The sequence below is a fragment of the Triticum urartu genome, chromosome 1 (assembly GCF_003073215.2).
Source record: "Triticum urartu cultivar G1812 chromosome 1, Tu2.1, whole genome shotgun sequence".
NCBI classification, from domain to species: domain Eukaryota; kingdom Viridiplantae; phylum Streptophyta; class Magnoliopsida; order Poales; family Poaceae; genus Triticum; species Triticum urartu.
In genome coordinates, this window is record NC_053022.1 from 539,155,137 (window position 1) to 539,174,639 (window position 19,503).

Genomic DNA, 19,503 nt, shown 5'->3' on the forward strand with positions numbered 1-19,503 from the left:
TTTTCCTCTTTTGTTACTTGTTGCTCGTTACAATTTATCCTATCACAAAACTATCTGTTTACCACTTATTTCAGTACTTGCATAGAATACCTTGCTGGAAACCACTTATCATTTCCTTCTGCTCCTCGTTGGGTTCGACACTCTTACTTATCGAAAGGACTACGATAGATCCCCTATACTTGTGGGTCATCAAAGGGGCATCTTCGATGATGAGCTGTTGTCCTTCAAAATAAATTCCAATGCTTTTAAGGTGAGGCGACTTTATTTGGAGACAATGGATATGAATTTCTAATCCGAAAAACAAGCAACAAGCACTCCAGGGCAGGGCAACTAGATTGGATGATGCTGTGTAGTGAGGCCTTCGATAGATCAACCACCACAAGGGAAAATCTTTTTAGTAGTGGGAGTTAAATCATTAGTACCAGATTGTCTGGTTGATGGCATCGGGCTATGGTGAGGGTGTGGAGAGAGGAGGAAAACCACGATATGGACAACAGTGGTGTGGTCACAAATACATTGTGTTGGGATCACGGCATATATTTTTCATAGTAATGGTAGAACTCAAGCTATTGGAGTTTTTCGAATTCAGTGGGTGTCAGCCAGGCGTCCACCATGCAGGGTATGGACAGCAGGTAGCGTGTCGAGATGCAGAGGCGTTGAACGAGGCCCTGGTGGGAGGAGACGATGGCTCTAAGGAGTTCAAATTCAAGAAGGAAAAATATCAGGGAACAATTGAGATTAAGAGGCGTGGTGCGCCAGAGAGTGCACCGCCGAGATGCGAGGACTTGTGTGTGGCAGCCATCCTTGGTGGGGAGAAGAGAGATTATCTCCCCAAGGATGTCGTCCGGGAGATCGCTGATGCGGTCCACAAGAGATTCTACGGGTTCCTCATATCCGGGTGGGGGGGGGAGCTCGCCGCTTCTCCCCGTGTTGCCGGGTGCAAGATCTACAACCGGCGTCGGTCGCTGGTGGGAGCCTCATCTTCTTGGTGCTGGGGCCAGCCGACTCCATTTTCCTTGCGGGTGTCACGCCGAGCTCACGGGTTTGAGTAGAGTAGCCAAAGACGAGCCTTGTGGCACTGCGAGTGGGGAAGAAGGAGGGCTGGGGTTTTCTGTACGAGTGGAAGAAGAGGAGCAGGCGTTTTCTGTACGAGTGGAAGAAGAGGAGCAGGCGTTTTCTGTACGAGTGAGGAAGAAGGTGAGCGGGGCTTTTCTGGACGAGTGACAAAGATGGGGAGCGGGGGGAATTGGGGGGAGACGGAAGCAGGAGAGTTCAGCGAGCTGCAGTATAAGTGGAAGCGAGGAGGACAGAGGGTTTTTCTAGGATCACCCCCTCTTCAAGAAATATGGGCTTCTCCTCGCAAAAAACAAAAACATATGGGCTTTAAGATGGATAGGCTTTTGTATCGGCCCAGTCAGCTGCCCGTGTTTCGTACTGGAGGGCCTTGTGCTAGAGGTAGCCCGAGACACTCTCCAGCTTATTACCCATTCAAAAGAAAAAAAGAGATGCCTCTAGCTTATGGCTACTCATCGGTAACCTTTTTCAACTTGGCATCCACCAATTTAGAGGATGCGGTAATGGATGCAGACACTCACACTGGTCGCGTAGCGCGGCAAAGTGAGGTGTCAAATAACAGGCCTACAATATACTTACTAGATTGTGAAGGTTTACAGGCTAGTCAACATTCACATTAAACCAAGCTTCAGAAGATACAGTATGCATACTAACATTCATAAGAACAAAAGTTCTGCATTTTCCTTGTGGGCGTCGCGTCAAGCTCACGGGTTTGAGCAGAGTAGCAAGAGACGAGCCTAGTGGTAGTGCGAGTGGGGAAGAAGGATGGATGGGGTTTTCTGTTGGAGCGAGGAAGAAGAGGAGCAGGTGTTTTCTGTATGAGTGAGGAAGAAGGTGAGCGGGGTTTTTTTTGTACGAGTGAGGAAGATGGGGAGCGAATTGGGGGGAGACGGAAGAGGGAGAGTCTAGCGAGCTGCAGTAATAAGTGGAGGCGAGGAGGAAGGAGGTTTTTTTTGGGATCGCCCCTCTTTAAGAAATATGGGCTTTTCCTCACAGAAAACAAAAAACAAATGGGCTTTAAGATGGATAGGCTTTTGTATCGACCTAGTCGGATGCTCGTGTTCGTACTAGACGACGTTGTACTAGAGGCAATCCATTAGAGACACTCTCCAGCTCCCCAGCTTATTGCCCATTCGAAAGAAAAAAAGAGACGCCTCTAGCTTATGGCAACCCATCAGTAACCTTTTTCAACTTGGAAAAAGGTTATAGATCCTTCTCTGGCCGGCTTGGCATCCACCAAATTAGAGGATGTGGTACCGCATGCAGACACTCACACTGGTTGTAGCGCGGCAAAATGAGGTGTCAAATAACAGGCCTACAATATACTTACTAGATTGTAAAGGTTCACAGGCTAGTCAACATTCACAGTAAACTAAGCTTCAAAACATATGGTATGCATACTAACATTCACAAGCACAAAAGTTCAGCATGTTTATGCATCTCAATGATTCACCATACTATAACTAATACAAGCTGTGAGAAGGTGTAGAAATAAAGAAAAACGATTGATGCTTCTCTGAGCAAAGGGCCTCCCTGCGAACACATTAATTTCCTGGGCATGCTTGTTTCTTCTCCATGTTGCGAGCACTTTGAGCATGTTGGCAACTGCTACCTCTTGAGGCACCTGCGTTGGTTTTCCCTTGAAGAGAAAGGGTGATGCAACAAAGGTAGCATAAGTAATTTTCCCTCAGTTTTTGAAGAACCAAGGTATCATCCAGTAGGAGACTACACGCAAGTCCCTCGTACCTACACAAACAAATAAGAACCTTCCAACCAACGCGATAAAGGGGTTGTCAAGCCTTCATGGTCACTTACGAGAGTGAGATCTGAATAGAGATAATATAATAAAATAGTGTTGGTATTTTTATGATATAGATTGAAGTAAAGATTGCAAAGTAAATAGATTGAAACATATCTGATAAAAGATAGACCCGGGGTCCATAGGTTTCACTAGTGGCTTCTCTCAAGATAGCATAAGTATTACGGTGGGTGAACAAATTACTGTCGAGCAATTGATAGAAAAGTGCATAATTATGAGAATATCTAGGCATGATCATGTATATAGGCATCACATCCACGACAAGTAGACCGAAACGATTCTGCATCTACTACTATTACTTCATACATCGACCGCTATCCAGCATGCATCTAGAGTATTAAGTTCATAAGAATAGAGTAACACATTAGGCAAGATGACATGATGTAGAGGGATAAACTCAAGCAATATGATATAAACCCCATCTTTTTATCCTCGATGGCAACAACACAATACGTGCCTTGCTGCCCATGCTATCATTGGGAAAGGACACCGCAAGATTGAACCCAAAGCTAAGCACTTCTCCCATTGCAAGAAAGATCAATCTAGTAGGCCAAACCAAACTGATAATTCAGAGAGACTTGCAAAGATAACCAATCATACATAAAAGATTTTAGAGAATAATCAAATATTGTTCATAGATAAACTTGATAATAAACCCACAATTCATGGGATCTCGACAAACACACCGCAAAAAGAGTTACATCAAATAGATCTCCAAGAAGATTGAGGAGAACATTGTATTGAGATCCAAAGAGAGAGAAGAAGCCATCTAGCTAATAACTATGGACCTGAAGGTCTAAGGTAAATTACTCACACATCATCGGAGGGGCCATGGAGTTGATGTAGAGGCCCTCCGTGATCGGTTCCCCCTCCGGCGAAGCTCCGGAAAAGGCCCCAAGATGGGATCTCTTGGGTAAAGAAGGTTGCGGCGGTGGAAATAGGGTTTCGTGGTGCTCCTTGATGTTTACGGGGTATATGAATATATATAGGAGGAAGAAGTAGGTCGGTGGAGCCACGAGTGGCCCACGAGGGTGGAGGGCGCGCCTAGGGGGGTAGGCGCGCCCCCCTGCCTCGTGGCCTCCTCGTTGGTTGGTTGACGTCCACTCCAAGTCCCCTGGATCACATTTGTTCCAAAAATAACTCTCCCGAAGGTTTTATTCCATTTGGATTCCGTTTGATATTCCTTTTCTGCGAAACACTGAAATAGGCAAAAAACAACATTTTGCACTGGGCCTTGGGTTAGTAGGTTAGTCCCAAAAATAATATAAAAGTGTATAAATAAGCCCATTAACATCCAAAATAGATAATATAATATCGTGGAACAACAAAAAATTATAGATACGTTGGAGAAGTATCAAGCATCCCCAAGCTTAATTCCTACTCGTCCTCGAGTAGGTAAATGATAAAAACAGAATTTTTGATGTGGAATGCTACCTATCATAATTCTCAATGTAATTTTCTTTATTGTGGCATGAATATTGAGATCCGAGAGATTCAAGACAAAAGTTTACTATTGACATAAAAATAATAATACTTCAAGCATACTAACTAAGCAATCATGTCTTCTCAAAATAACATGGCAAAAGAAAGTTCACCCCTACAAAATCATATAGTTTGGTCATGCTTCATTTTCGTCACACAAGAATGCTCTCATCTTGCACAACCCCGATGACAAGCTAAGCAATTGTTTCATACTTTAGTAATCTCAAACTTTTTTCAACTTTCACGCAATACATGAGCGTGAGCCATGGATATAGCACTATGGGTGGAATAGAATAATGATAGGGGGTTATGTGGAGAAGACAAAAAAGGAGAAGGTATCACATCGATGAGGCTAATCAACGGGCTAGGGAGATGCCCATCAATTGATGTCAATGCAAGGAGTAGGGATTGCCATGCAATGGATGCACTAGAGCTATAAATGTATGAAATCTCAACAAAAGAAATTAAGTGGGTGTGCATCCAACTTGCTTGCTCACGAAGACCTAGGGCATTTGAGGAAGCCCATTGTTGGAATATAGAAGCCAAGTTCTATAATAAAAAATTCCCACTAGTATATGAAAGTGACAAAACAAGAGACTCTCTATCATAACGATCATGGTGCTACTTTGAAGCACAAGTGTGGAAAAAAAGGATAGTAGCATTGTCCCTTTTTATTTATTTTCCTTTTTCTCCTTTTTCTTTTCTTTTTTGGGCCTTTTTTATTTTTTATTTGGGACAATGCTCTATTAATGATGATCATCACACTTCTATTTATCTACAACTCAATGATTACAACTCGATACTAGAACAAAGTATGACTCTATATGAATGCCTCCGGCGGTGTACCGAGAAGGGCAATGAATCAAGAGTGACATGTATGATAAATTATGCATGGTGGCTTTGCCACAAATACGATGTCAACTACATGATCATGCAAAGCAATATGACAATGATGAAGCGTGTCATAAATGAAACGGTGGAAAGTTGCATGGCAATATATCTTGGAATGGCTATGGAAATGCCATAATAGGTAGGTATGGTGGCTGTTTTGAGGAAGATATAAGGAGGTTTATGTGTGATAGAGCGTATCATATCACGGGGTTTGGATGCACCGGCGAAGTTTGCACCAACTCTCAAGATGAGAAAGGGGAATGCACGGTACCGAAGAGGCTAGCAATGATGGAAGGGTGAGAGTGCGTATAATCCATGGACTCAACATTAGTCATAAAGAACTCACATACTTATTGCAAAAATCTACAAGTCATCAAAAACCAAGGACTACACACATGCTCCTAGGGGGATAGATTGGTAGGAAAAGACCATTGCTCGTCCCCGACCGCCACTCATAAGGAAGACAATCAAAGAACACCTCATGTTTCAAATTTGTTACACAACGGTTACCATACGTGCATGCTACGGGACTTGCAAACTTCGACACAAGTATTTCTCAAATTCACAATTACTCAAATAGCACACTCTAATATCACCACCTTTATATCTCCAAACAATTATCAAGTATCAAACTTCTCATAGTGTTCAATGCACTTTCTATGATAGTTTTATTATACCCATCTTGGATGCCTATCATATTAGGACTAGTTTCATAACCAAAGCAAATTACCATGCTGCTCTAAAGGACTATCAAAATGATATAAGTGAAGCATGAGAGATCAATAATTTCTATAAAATAAAACCACCACCGTGCTCTAAAAGATATAAGTGAAGCACTAGAGCAAATTATCTAGCTCAAAGGATATAAGTGAAGCACATAGAGTATTCTAACAAATTCCAATTCATGTGTGTCTCTCCCAAAAGGTCTGTACAGAAAGGATGATTGTGGTAAACTAAAAATCAAAGACTCAAATCATACAAGACGCTCCAAGCAAAACACATATCATGTGGTGAATAAAAATATAGCCTCAAGTAAAGTTACCGATAGAAGAAGACGAAAGAGGGGATGCCTTCCGGGGCATCCCCAAGCTTAGGCTTTTGGTTGTTCTTGAATTTTACCTTGGGGTGCCTTGTTAATCCCCAAGCTTAGGCTCTTTCCACTCCTTATTCCATAATCCATCAAATCTTTACCCAGAACTTGAGAACTTCACAACACAAAACTTAAACAGAAAATCTCATGAGCTCCGTTAGTAAAAGAAAACAAACCACCACTTAAGGTACTGTAATGAACTCATTCTTTATTTATTTTGGTGTTAAACCTACTGTATTACAACTTCTCTATGGTTCATAACTTCCGATACTAGCCATAGATTCATCAAAATAAGCAAACAACACACAAAAACAGAACAGTCTGTAGTAATCTGTAGGTTTTGAATACTTATGTAACCCCAAAAATTCTAAAATAAATTGATTGACGTGAGGAATTTATCTATTAATCATCTTCAAAAAGAATCAACTTAATTTCACTCGCCAGTAAAAAATTTCACCAAATCTCGTGAGCGCTAAAGTTTCTATTCTTTACAGCAAGATCGCAAAGACTTTCCCCAAGTCTTCCCAAAGGTTCTACTTGGCACAAACACTAATTAAAAGCACAAAACCACATCTAAAAAGAGGCTATATGAATTATTTTACTAAACAGAACCAAAAATCAAGAAACAAAAATAAAATTGGGTTGCCTCCCAACAAGCGCTATCGTTTAACGCCCCTAGCTAGGCATCAAAGCAAAAATAGATCTAGGCATTATCATCTTTGGTATGCAATCCATAAGTGGATCTCATAATAGATTCATAATGTAATTTAATTTTATTTCTAGGAAAGTGTTCATGCCTTTCCTTAACGGAAATTGGAATCTAATATTCCCTTCCTTCATATGAATAATTCCACCAATCGTTCTAAGGAAAGGCCTACCAAGAATAATAGGACATGTAGGATTGCAATCAATATCAAGAACAATGAAATATACGGGCACATAATTCCTATTTGCAACAATAAGAACATCACTAATCCTTCCCATAGGTTTCTTAATAGTGGAATCCGCAAGGTGCAAATTTAAAGAACAATCATCAAATTCACGGAAACCTAACACATCACACAAAGTTTTTGGAATCGTGGAAACACTAGCACCCAAATCACATAAAGCATAGCATTCATGATCTTTAATCTTAATTTTAATAGTAGGTTACCACTCATCATAAAGTTTTCTAGGGATAGAAACTTCCAATTCAAGCTTTTCTTCATAAGATTGCATTACAGCATCAATGATATGTTTAGTAAAAGCTTTATTTTGATTATAAGCATGCGGAGAATTTAGCACGGATTGCAATAAGGAAATACAATCTATTAAAGAACAATTATCATAATTAAATTCCTTGAAATCCAAAATAGTGGGTTCATTGCTATGTAAAGTTTTGACCTCATCAATCCCACTTTTACCAATTTTTGCATCAAGATCTAAAAATTACGAATCATTGGGACGCCTTTTAACTAAAGTTGACTCATCTCCAGTCCCATCATTATCAAGATTCATGTTTCAAAACAAAGATCATCAAAACTAGAAGAACACGCTTTCACAAAGCAATCTTTTTTAGCATGCATCCTAGCGGTTCTTTCTTTGCACTCATCAATGGAATTCTCATAGCTTTGAGAGACTCATTGATATCATGCTTAGGAGGAATAGATCTAATTTTCAAAGAATCAACATCAAGATAAATTCTATCCACGTTCCTAGCCAACTCATCAATCTTAGACAGTTTTTCTTCAATCAAAGCACTGAAACTCTTTTGCGAACTAATAAATTCTTTAATATTAGATTCAAAATCAGAGGGCATCTTATTATAATTTCCATAAGAATTTTTGTAGGAATTACCATAATTATTAGAGGAGTTACTGGGAAACGGCCTAGGATTAAAATTACCTCTATACGCGTTATTATCAAAATTGTTCGTACCAACAAAATTCACATCCATAGATTCATTATTATTCTCAATCAAAGTAGACAAAGGCATATCATTAGGATCAGAAGAAACACTCTTATTGGCAAACAATTTCATAAGTTCATCCATCTTTCCACTCAAAACATTGATTTCTTCTATAGCATGCACCTTTTTACTAGTAGATCTTTCAGTGTGCCATTGAGAATAATTAACCATAATATTATCTAGGAGTTTAGTAGCTTCTCCTAAGGTGATTTCCATAAAAGTGCCTCCCGCGGCCGAATCTAAAAGATTTCTAGAAGCAAAATTCAATTCGGCATAATTTTTTTGTATAATCATCCAAAGATTCAAACCATGAGTAGGGAAATTACGTATCATTAATTTCATCCTCTCCCAAGCTTGTGCAACATGTTCATGATAAAGTTGCTTAAAATTCATAATATCGTTTCTAAGGGAGATGATCTTAGCGGGAGGAAATACTTAGAGATAAAAGCATCTTTGCACTTATTGCATGAATCGATACTATTTTTAGGTAAAGACGAATACCAAGTTTTAGCACGAACTCTAAGCAATAAACGGGGAATAGCTTCAATTTAACAACATCATTATCCACATCTTTCTTCTTTTGCATATCACACAAATCAACAAATTTGTTTAGATGGGTAGCGGCATCTTCACTAGGAAGGCCAGAAAACGGATCTTTCATGACAAGATTCAGCAAAGCGGCATTAATTTCACAATATTCGGCATCAGTAAGAGGAGCAGTCGGAGTGCTTATAAAATCATTATTGTTGGTATTGGAAAAATCACACAATTTAGTATTATCTTGAACCATCATGACAAACAATCCAAGACGGAAGCAAGAAAAAGGCAAAAAAGAGGCGAATTAGAAAAGAGAAGGGGAACGGAAAAAGAGGGCGAATAAAACGGCAAGGGTGAAGTGGGGGAGAGGAAAACGAGAGGCAAATGGCAAATAATGTAATGCGAGGGATAAGAGTTTGTGATGGGTACTTGGTATGTCTTGACTTGTGAATAGATCTCCCCGGCAACGGCGCCAGAAATCCTTCTTGCTACCTCTTGAGCACTGCGTTGGTTTTCCCTTGAAGAGGAAAGGGTGATGCAGCAAAGTAGCATAAGTATTTCCCTCAGTTTTTTGAACCAAGGTATCAATCCAGTAGGAGACTATATGCAAGTCCCTCGTACCTACACAAACAAATAAGAACCTCGCAACCAACGCGATAAAGGGGTTGTCAAGCCCTTCACGGTCACTTACGAGAGTGAGATCTGATAGAGATAGTAATAATAAGATAAATATTTTTGGTATTTTTATGATATAGATTGAAAGTAAAGATTGCAGAGTAAAATAGATTGGAAACTTATATGATAAAAGATAGACTCGAGGGCCATAGCTTTCACTAGTGGCTTCTCTCAAGATAGCAAAAGTATTACGGTGGGTGAACAAATTACTGTCGAGCAATTGATAGAAAAGTGCATAACTATGAGAATATCTAGGCATGATCATGTATATAGGCATCACGTCCGCGACAAGTAGACCGAAACGATTCTGCATCTACTACTATTACTCCACACATCGACTGCTATCCAGCATGCATCTAGAATATTAAGTTCATAAGAACAGAGTAACGCATTAGGCAAGATGACATGATGTAGCAAACACAGGAGGCAATAGAGATGACTCAACATCAGACCATATTGTGCAGTTCCCCTGAAATCATCTTCATTGTCCTGAATTTGAAAAGATAGGAAAACAATAGCTATACTCAAACGGTGTTGCAAAATAGTAGCACATATAAATAGCTCGGCATGACAAAACACGATCATCTGGACAAAGGGGATACTGACCTGCCTGAGGAAGATTATATATAATTTCATAAGTCTTTAGTCGATTTCCACCTCCGGGTCTCATCGCATGCCATGGAGGAATTTCTATCCAATCGATTGGTGCAATTCCTTCCGTGTGGGTGTAGAAAATTTGTGACACACCCCAATATCTTCTTTGTGCATTTTCACTAAAATGATGCACCATTGTTTGAATGATCCCTACTCGCCGGCCAGGCCATATATGACTCGAGACACTTTTATCTTGTGTTGACATTGCGGCTGCACTATTGTTTGCTCCCTCCACCATGCAGTTGTTGCCGCAACTACACTGCATCAACGTTGAATGAATACCTTTTCATCTTGCCGGTTGGTCGATGCATCTTGTGCTCTTTAGCACCTATATGTTAAATCTTACAGTGTGAAGAATCTTGAAGAATAAGGTTGCGGAATGTATAGCTACCATTGTATGACCGCCAGGGAAGGGCCGGACTGTTCAACGCCCTAGTTGGGTGTTACGCTCTAGGACAGAGCAGGTAAGAGTTTAGCCCTAATTGTTAAACTGTTGTCACAGGTGAGCTATACCTCTATTAAGACATAATGTAAAGAGTGGCTCTTATCCAGGAGTTCCTCTTTCCCACTTTCTAAATGAGAGAGTCTTCTTGAGGTCCAATATTGTTAAACCGCCATATAGTAAAGAAAGACTTGTTAAACAAAGGCATGTAAAGAACGAACGCCACTCGGATAGCTGGGTAGTACCTGTGTACATTTGGTCCTTTGCGCTGGACTTCTCATTTACGGCCGCTTCTCCCACCTCTACCCACGGAATTTGTTCTTTATTTTTATATTGGGGGACTCATCCCTCTGGGTTGGAGGTGTCTCTCGTCGGGCTTAGACAAAAACAACAGATTTGATAGTGTCACACATGTCACGCGGGCATCTCGTACCGTGTGCAGTCATCCCATCAGTGACCTTCAACAAGTACTCGATCTGTATCTACTCTCGATCTTTGGGCTCCTCACCGCCTCTCTATCCAATATATCGAAGCGTCAGAGTTGTCCAACTACTCATACCTAAACAACATCTAAGTTCTCATCCTTCTTTTGTTTCTCACGATGAATAACCGCCTTGAACAGACTATCTGTTCTCTCACTAATGTGTGATAACCTTCTCTTAGACTCGTTCGCTCCTTAGGACAATGCACTCCTCCGACAGATTTCCACGAAAGTATCAACCACAATACTCAAAGCTACTTTAAAGCTACTCTGTCTCTTCATGTAGGCGTTTCATGTGATACTTTGTAAAATCCTCATTTACAGGGGCGGTCGGACCAAGCGTGTAAAGTGCAGCGTCATGGAAGTAACTCTTCGATATTCACTCCAAATTAGCTGCCTGACAGAATATCGCTCCTCGTTCATCCGACTCTGCCATTTCCGAAGTCCTGGCCTCCGATTGTACGCCGCATGAGACTTGCAGCATAGCCCAATTGATCGTTATCATCATTGCGTTCATAGTCAACAGTCAGATCATATATAGTTATGCCGATGATATCAAATGAAACTACGACCCTTCTGATAACTCATCCCTCAGCGTCTTTGGCTTAGGGCAGCTTTGAAGGAGGAGGTATCCATATGTTCGCACACTAAATCTATTGGCGTGCGGGTAGGGTTCCTCCGATGTGCTATAAAGACCAAACCGGCCCTCACGCATAATTCAACACGTTCAGTACTCAGATCTGTTTAGTTGGTGTGCGATAACTTAGGATAGTGATCCATTAGATTCAAGTCGATTGAGAACGCAGATTAAGGGGTTAGTATACTGCACTTCTGCTCGGCGGTTGTAGCACAACTCGTGTTGAGATATTTATCTCAAACCCCTTGAGATAGTCTTGCGGCTTCAAAAGCGCTCAACGAGTAAACCACTCAGTGCGGAAGTTTTACAGTTTGCTTTCTATTTTTTCATGAGGGAGTTGTTGTCTCGGGCATTGGATGCCTCATGATTTGCAGAGCCTAGACATGGTAACCTATGAGACTTAACGAGCCGATTGACTGATCTCTAGATCAAGTATATAATCCAACCTGACGCGACTCTCGATATTGGCACAAGATCAAAGTTGGCCGACTGCTGACATAAAACAGTTTGTAAGGAGTCGACAATTCCATTAGCCAGGGGTTATAAGGACTTGCCCTATGTGTTTGTTATTTTTCACTCATGTCGGTATGATTAACTAGAAGAGGATTACTGATAGATTTTCCGTGTCGGGAAGTTATAATCCCGAGGTTGGTCCGTGAGGATCATCGGTGTCTTGAAAAGCCGAATGAGTTTTGAGATGATCTGCCAGGCTATAAAAAGGAAGCTAAGACCTGAGATACCCTCCCGCAAAGGCCAAAATTAAAGTTGAGGGCTAATCAAGCGGGAATTAATCCTCCAGTGTACTGATGCAACAGATCAAAGTGGAGAAGAAACTCTTCATCTGGCCTACTTTTGATCAGTGTGGCTGCCTTAAAAACACCTGACGCGGGCCCCTCTCCCGTAGTTGATCATAAGGCGGTCATCGTTACCTGCATTAGTTCCCGGCGCGTGCCTTATGAGGCCTGTGTTGCTCCTTATCTCGCGTCTTACTTTTTGTCACCACAAGAAAGGAAGAGGTTGAGAGAATAGGGGTCCAAAGTAATCAATTGCGCAGGATAAGGTGCTCTTTGGTCGAGCGTAGCTCTGCTGGATCTTGTATATCCGTGCGAAATAGATACTGAATTCTCACACTACTATGGGCGGACTACTAGGAGGCTAAGAAGTCAGCCTAGGATATAAGAGTTCCCTTCTTCCCTCGGCGGTCTTGGCCCCAAGGCTGGAGCATTTAGAGCACTCTGTGGCATATCCTATAATAGTAGGCCTTGGGCCCGGATGCCTCATTGCAATGTCCTAGTCAATAATGCCGGATATCAAAGAATCCAGAACACGATGCAATAGTATGCTTCCTTATCTGACTAGTATGATATATAGAAGGTCATCCATATTATTATTAATTTAATGTTCAATAAATTTTCTAACCAACAAAAATATGTGCTCACGATGACATTTAAGTGTTAATATAATAGTACACTTTGGACCGAAGCGTGCCATTCTTCACCGACGGGAGCTACTTCGGAGAGCGGTGCGTGCAGTTATCCATATTATCATGCTTCTGAACCATGCTTAGTAACTTGAATTCCGATAATCAAAGTGGTAGCAACCCTCAGAGCACTCACGATAGCAGTCGACTGCCTCTTATTCGGGATTCTGTGTTATGTGCCCCTCTCACCAGCGAGCAGCCTCATGCTCTGTTGATGATATTGGCGTTGATGCAGTATAGCGAGCATTCGGCTATATAGTATGAACATCAATCTAAAGCCTAACATTTATCGATGCGCTTCTAGCTCGCTTCTTGGCAGCTTTCAGCTACAGTATGTTCGTCTACCTTGTGCCTTTCCAGAAGTCGTGGATTATTGCCCTGTAAACATAATTATATAACAATGGATAAAAGTCATGCTCAAATGTTATGTACGTTAAATGAACTGCACTCACCACTTGTGGATCTGCACCGTAATATGTTAGAGAATGCGTCGATAGTGTTAGCCAGGTTTGTCCGGTCCCAATGTTTGGTCCTGATACCGGCGTTTAAGCTTTGGCTACTATACTTGGTGCCTAGACCTCTCTACCTTGCTCTCGCTATGCTTACTTACAATTAGATTTTTACCTCGTATGTCATACAAAGTCCTGTATGTAGTGTCACATTCAATCTCAATCTATATCTTCAGTCACTTTAGTGTGGTGTACTTATATGGCTCTAAGAAGCTTATGACGGTCATCACGTAGTCTCGATTCTAGGGTCTACTACCAATCGCATATTCAAATACGACCAAGTTGGGCTAGTCCAGCAGTGCGACTTAGAGGGTATTGGCCGCCCGCATCGGGCCGGTCGCCCCGCAACGACATCTGCCGACTCAGCAATCAACCTCGTCGGTTAAGCCAGGAATCTCCCAATAAGCGTTCTGACGATCCCTGTCCTTCAGAAGACTTAAGATTGCGTATTATGGTTTCTTGCAAGTGCCGGTTCGCGGGAACACGTGGGTAGGGGGGAGGGTTTTGGTAGCAGTTGTGAAGCTTGTTTCAGGGAGGCACCAAACTTAGTACTCCAGAAGATGACAAACGTGATTAGGTGACAGGAGATGCGTCATAATCGGGATCGGTTCCGAAATAGGTCGGAAATATGCTGTTGACCTCCTCATATTTTCGTCCATGCATGGATGTAATCTTGCTATTAGATTAACGCATAAGGATGTGGCTCGTATGATGTCAGTACTATGAGTAATCATAGGCTATCCTCATCAATTCGCAATCCTTGTTAGACAGGACACTCCTACGAGTAGATAGTTTATTTTTTGTCGTAAACGTACATCGACTTGAGAGATACTATGCTTGTTTGAGTTCTGCCCAAAAGGGTCGATCGACCATGTCCATGTCATAACGTCAAATATCTAACTAAGGAGAATGAGTACCTCTGATTGTACTTTTCATCGCGACTTCACGTGCCACCTTCTCGATCATGAAGCAGATAAATTGGCTATGAGATGCATTACTGTGAAAATCGAAGTCCAATAATAAGAAGCATATTCGCCACACTCGTGTTCTGGCGGTTCAAATTAATGAAAATCGACTTCTGATTCGTACGAGGCGTCGTTGTCTCCCCCAGTCAGCCACTTACAAGTGTGCAACAACTACTTATAGCAACCGTTCCAACTTTCCAACAGAGTAGCTTGGACACTGCACTATTTTCTCTCGCAAGGATTATGGATGTATAAGCTCCTCCCCTCAACTAACATGTTTGTGGTCATAAGGTGTGACGTGTATGTCATAGATAAAGTGCCGTATATGAAGACATGTACTTCGTCTGTTAGAACTCTTCTGGTGTCTCTCGCGGCACGTAGACTCTCTTGTGTTGGAAGTAGAATTCCCCCGGAGTTTTTCACCATACTTTCTGGCTCATTGGTGCGCTTGTGCAGATGTAAGAGCTGAATCTACGCTTATCTCTACCATTCTTTCACATGTACCTCTTTCGATGTATATCTAGCTGCATTACGTCTACTACATCTACACGTTCCTCTCCGTTAGGAGCACGTAAGACATAATGTTTTATTGCTTCGCTGCCTCTAAAAACTTCCAATGGTTTGTACACACACATCTTTTTCAAATTATCTCAGTTTATTTTAACTTGGTGATGGGAGAACCCCAGATTTTTCAGGTATGTGTTGACTGCTTCTGGCCCTCGCAAGTTGAATATGCATTCTTGACTGCGCTACAAATCTGTCATACTCGGAAAAAAGTGTGTATGCTCCGTCCTTCAATTGACAGTGCTTGATAATTGTGCCGGTTAGTCGATATACTGATATTAGAGATGTGAGAGTCCTATTCTTCTTACTCTCCTTAATGGGTCTTTACAAGATAAATACTATTCATACTACTATATAAAATGAGTGAGCGTATACGTGGAACCCCTAGGCAAATCACGATCATAACGCCTCGTCCCGGGCAGCTTAAAAAGACGCCATGCTAGCAAGGAGGCCGAGTTAAAACGAATTTGGCTAAGTGTTAGAACCAAACAGATATTTTGCCCAGTGCATAGTTTGCTACCCCGTTTACTCCGGTATTCGTGCTTAAGTTTCTAAATGCGGCCTCGACAGGAAGGAAAAGTACAACCAGTCAGGCTTATCCTAACATTTGGACACTTTACCGCAGATGCACGAGTGATCATAAGCCTCTTACTCTCGCTTATGAAGAAGCGCACCTAGTTGGCCTAACTATTTGATTACACATGACATTCAAGCTAAATCTTGATCGTGAAAAGTAAAGCTTGTATAAAGGTTGTGTTGACCCATTAAGTCTTACCTGACTAGGAAATATCTACTTTGTCTTATGCGATTTATTAAGCAATATAGGCTTTGGTATATGTAATAATGACTAATCGAAGAGAAGTGTAATGCGAATCAATGAATTGAGATAACTATGCTCTCGAATATAATTGTGATACTTTGTCTGCTTATATGTATATTCGTTAAGTCCTCTTAATACAAGTGTAAATTATATCAAGACGCTCTGTGGCAGAATGAGTACTTTGACCCAACTTGCAGAAGTTGCTCATTTGAGCGTAAATAAGTTTAGTGACGCTGACGTACTATCCAAGATCACCTCGTTCTCTGTAGTACGCTCACTCCATGGGTAGCTGAATGAAGATGGATCCAAAGCAACGATGTGACTGTATCGTATTCAGATCGTGGGTGCATCGTGTACCAGCGGATGGCCGACTGCCGGTATCTGGTGGCCGTGTTGCGACAGGTTTGTGCCAGCACCAACACAACCCAGTATAGCGACAGCGACTCGAGATGGCAGAGAGGCGAGAAGATGGAAGGAAGAAGAAGAAAGGGGAAGGACCGACCGAGCCTATTTATAAGGGGATAAGTGAACAGGCAGGCGCGAAAATTGAGGAAGACCAGAATAATGATTATCCAGCTAAATGGACGCCTCCATTCTCGGAAGACATTAAAAGATAAAGATCCGTTGAAGATGACGTCATAGTAGGCTTTTGTGTTTTCAGAAGATGACTTCATGGCGGGTTACAGAGTTTTTATAGAGAGAGGGAGATAGATTTCGTCTAAGTGTTGAAGATTGACAAAGAACAAAGTTCAAGTCAATCTGGGGCCTAATGTTGGGGATATAGCTACCAGGTATGACCCGCCCAGGAGGGGCCGGGTCAACCCCAATGGCGGGTTACGAGAAGAAGCCCAGTAAACGTTCAAGATGATAGTTTATTAAGACTTGTAGAAGGCCTATGCCCAGAGGCGGCTTAAGGCCCAATATTGTAAACCGCCATATGTAAAGAAATACTTGTAAAAAAAGGCATATAAAAGAAGTCACCGAGCCGGATACGTTTTATGAGCCGGCCAGGACTCTGTAGGCTGCCAGGCGTCAACCCGTATATATAAGGGGATGACCCGGCGGCGGCTTAGGACAAGAAACAACAGATCGATAGCCAAGCAAGGGGATTCGCTCCTTGGTCATCGAAACCTAGCAATACAACATGAACTGGACTAGGCCTTACCTTCACCGTAAGGGGCCGAACCAGTATAAACCTCTCGTGTCCTTTGTCCCGATTAACCCCTTTAAGCTTCCTTGTTGCGATGGCCCTACGACTAAGTCCTTTCGCTAGGACATCTGCCGTAAAATTCCATGACAAGTGGTAACCATAGAAGCATGTTTACTAATAAGTTTAAGTTCACCTTTAACTCTAGACATATAATCACTCAAGTGTTCAATCATATAAGCATTATTTTTCAATTGTCTACCAACATAAGCATTGAAGTTTTCTTGTTTAACAATAAAATTATCAAACTCATCCAAGCATTGGCTAGCAAACTTAGTAGAAGGGAATTCACCTTTATCAAATCTATAGAGAGAATTTACCTTTACTACCTGTGTCGGGTTATCAAGACCATGTCTTTCTTCAATAGGTGGTAAATTCTTAACATCTTCGGCTTTAATACCCTTTTCTTTCATAGATTTCTTTGCCTCTTGCATATCTTCAGGACTGAGAAATAGAATACCCCTTTTCTTCGGAGTTGGCTTAGGAGTTGGATCAGGAAGTGTCCAATCATTATCATTACTCAACATATTATTCAATAGCAATTCAGCTTGATCAACAGTTCTTTCCCTGAAAACACAACCAGCACAAATATCCAGGTGGTCTCTCGAAGCATCGGTTAGTGCATTATAAAAGATATTAGGTATTTCATTTTTCTTGAAAGGATGATCGGGCAAAGCATTTAGTAGTCGGAGAAGCCTCCCCCAAGCTTGTGGGAGACTCTCTTCTTCAATTTGCACAAAATTATATATTTCCCTTAAGGAAGCTTGTTTCTTATGAGCGGGGAAATATTTAGTAGAGAAGTAATAAATCATATCCTAGGGACTACGCACACAACCAGGATCAAGAATAAACCATGTTTTAGCATCACCCTTTAATGAGAGCAGAAATAACTTAAGGATATAGTAGTAACGAATTTTTTCCTCATTATTGAATAGGGTGGCTATATTATTTAATTTAGTAAGATGTGCCACAACAGTTTCAGATTCATAGACATAAAAAGGATCGAATTTAACCAAAGTAATTAACTCAGGATCGACAGAGAAATCATAATCCTTATCAGAAATACAGATAGGTGAAGTAGCAAAAGCAGGGTCATATTTCATTCTAGCATTCAAAGATTTTTCTTTCATCTTAGCCAACATTTTCTTAAGATCATATCTATCTTTGCAAGCTAAAAGATCTCTAGCAGTTTCTTCATCCATAACATAACTGAGGGAGTCCTGGATTAGGGGGTGTCCGGATAGCCGGACTATACCTTTGGCCGGACTCCTGGACTATGAAGATACAAGATTGAAGACTTCGTCCCGTGTCCGGAAGGGACTTTCCTTGGCGTGGAAGGCAAGCTTGGTGATACGGATATGTAGATCCTCCTACCATTGTAACCGACTCTGTGTAACCCTAGCCCTCTCCGGTGTCTATATAAACCGGAGGGTTTTAGTCCGTAGGAAGAACAATCATACCATAGGCTAGCTTCTAGGGTTTAGCCTCTCTGATCTCGTGGTAGATCTACTCTTGTACTACCCATATCATCAATATTAATCAAGCAGGACGTAGGGTTTTACCTCCATCAAGAGGGCCCGAACCTGGGTAAAACATTGTGTCCCTCTCTCCTGTTACCATCCGCCTAGACGCACAATTCGGGACCCCCTACCCGAGATCCGCCGGTTTTGACACCGACATTGGTGCTTTCATTGAGAGTTCCTCTGTGTCGTCACTTTTAGGCCCGATGGCTTCTCCGATCATCAACAGCGATGCGATCCAGGGTGAGACTTTTCTCCCCGGACAGATCTTTCGTATTCGGCGGCTTTGCACTGCGGGCCAATTCGCTTGGTCATCTGGAGCAGATCGAAAGCTACGCCCCTGGCCATCAGGTCAGATTTGGAAGTTTGAACTACACGGCCGACATCCGCGGAGACTTGATCTTCGACGGATTCGAGCCACAGCCGAGCGCGCCGCACTGTCACGATGGGCATGATCTAGCTCTGCCGCCGAACAGTGCCCTGGAGGCCGCACCCGCATCAGCTCCGACCCTTAATTCGGAGCCAACTGCGCCAATCGAGGATGGGTGGTTGGACACCGCCTCGGGGGCTGCAATCTCTACGGCTGATCGAGCCGAACACCAGCCCTATTCTCTGCGAAGCCCGTGACTCCAAGGAGCCGGACTCCTCTCCAAACTCCGAGCCCTCCGCGCCCCTACCGATCGAACCCGATTGGGCGCAGATCATGAG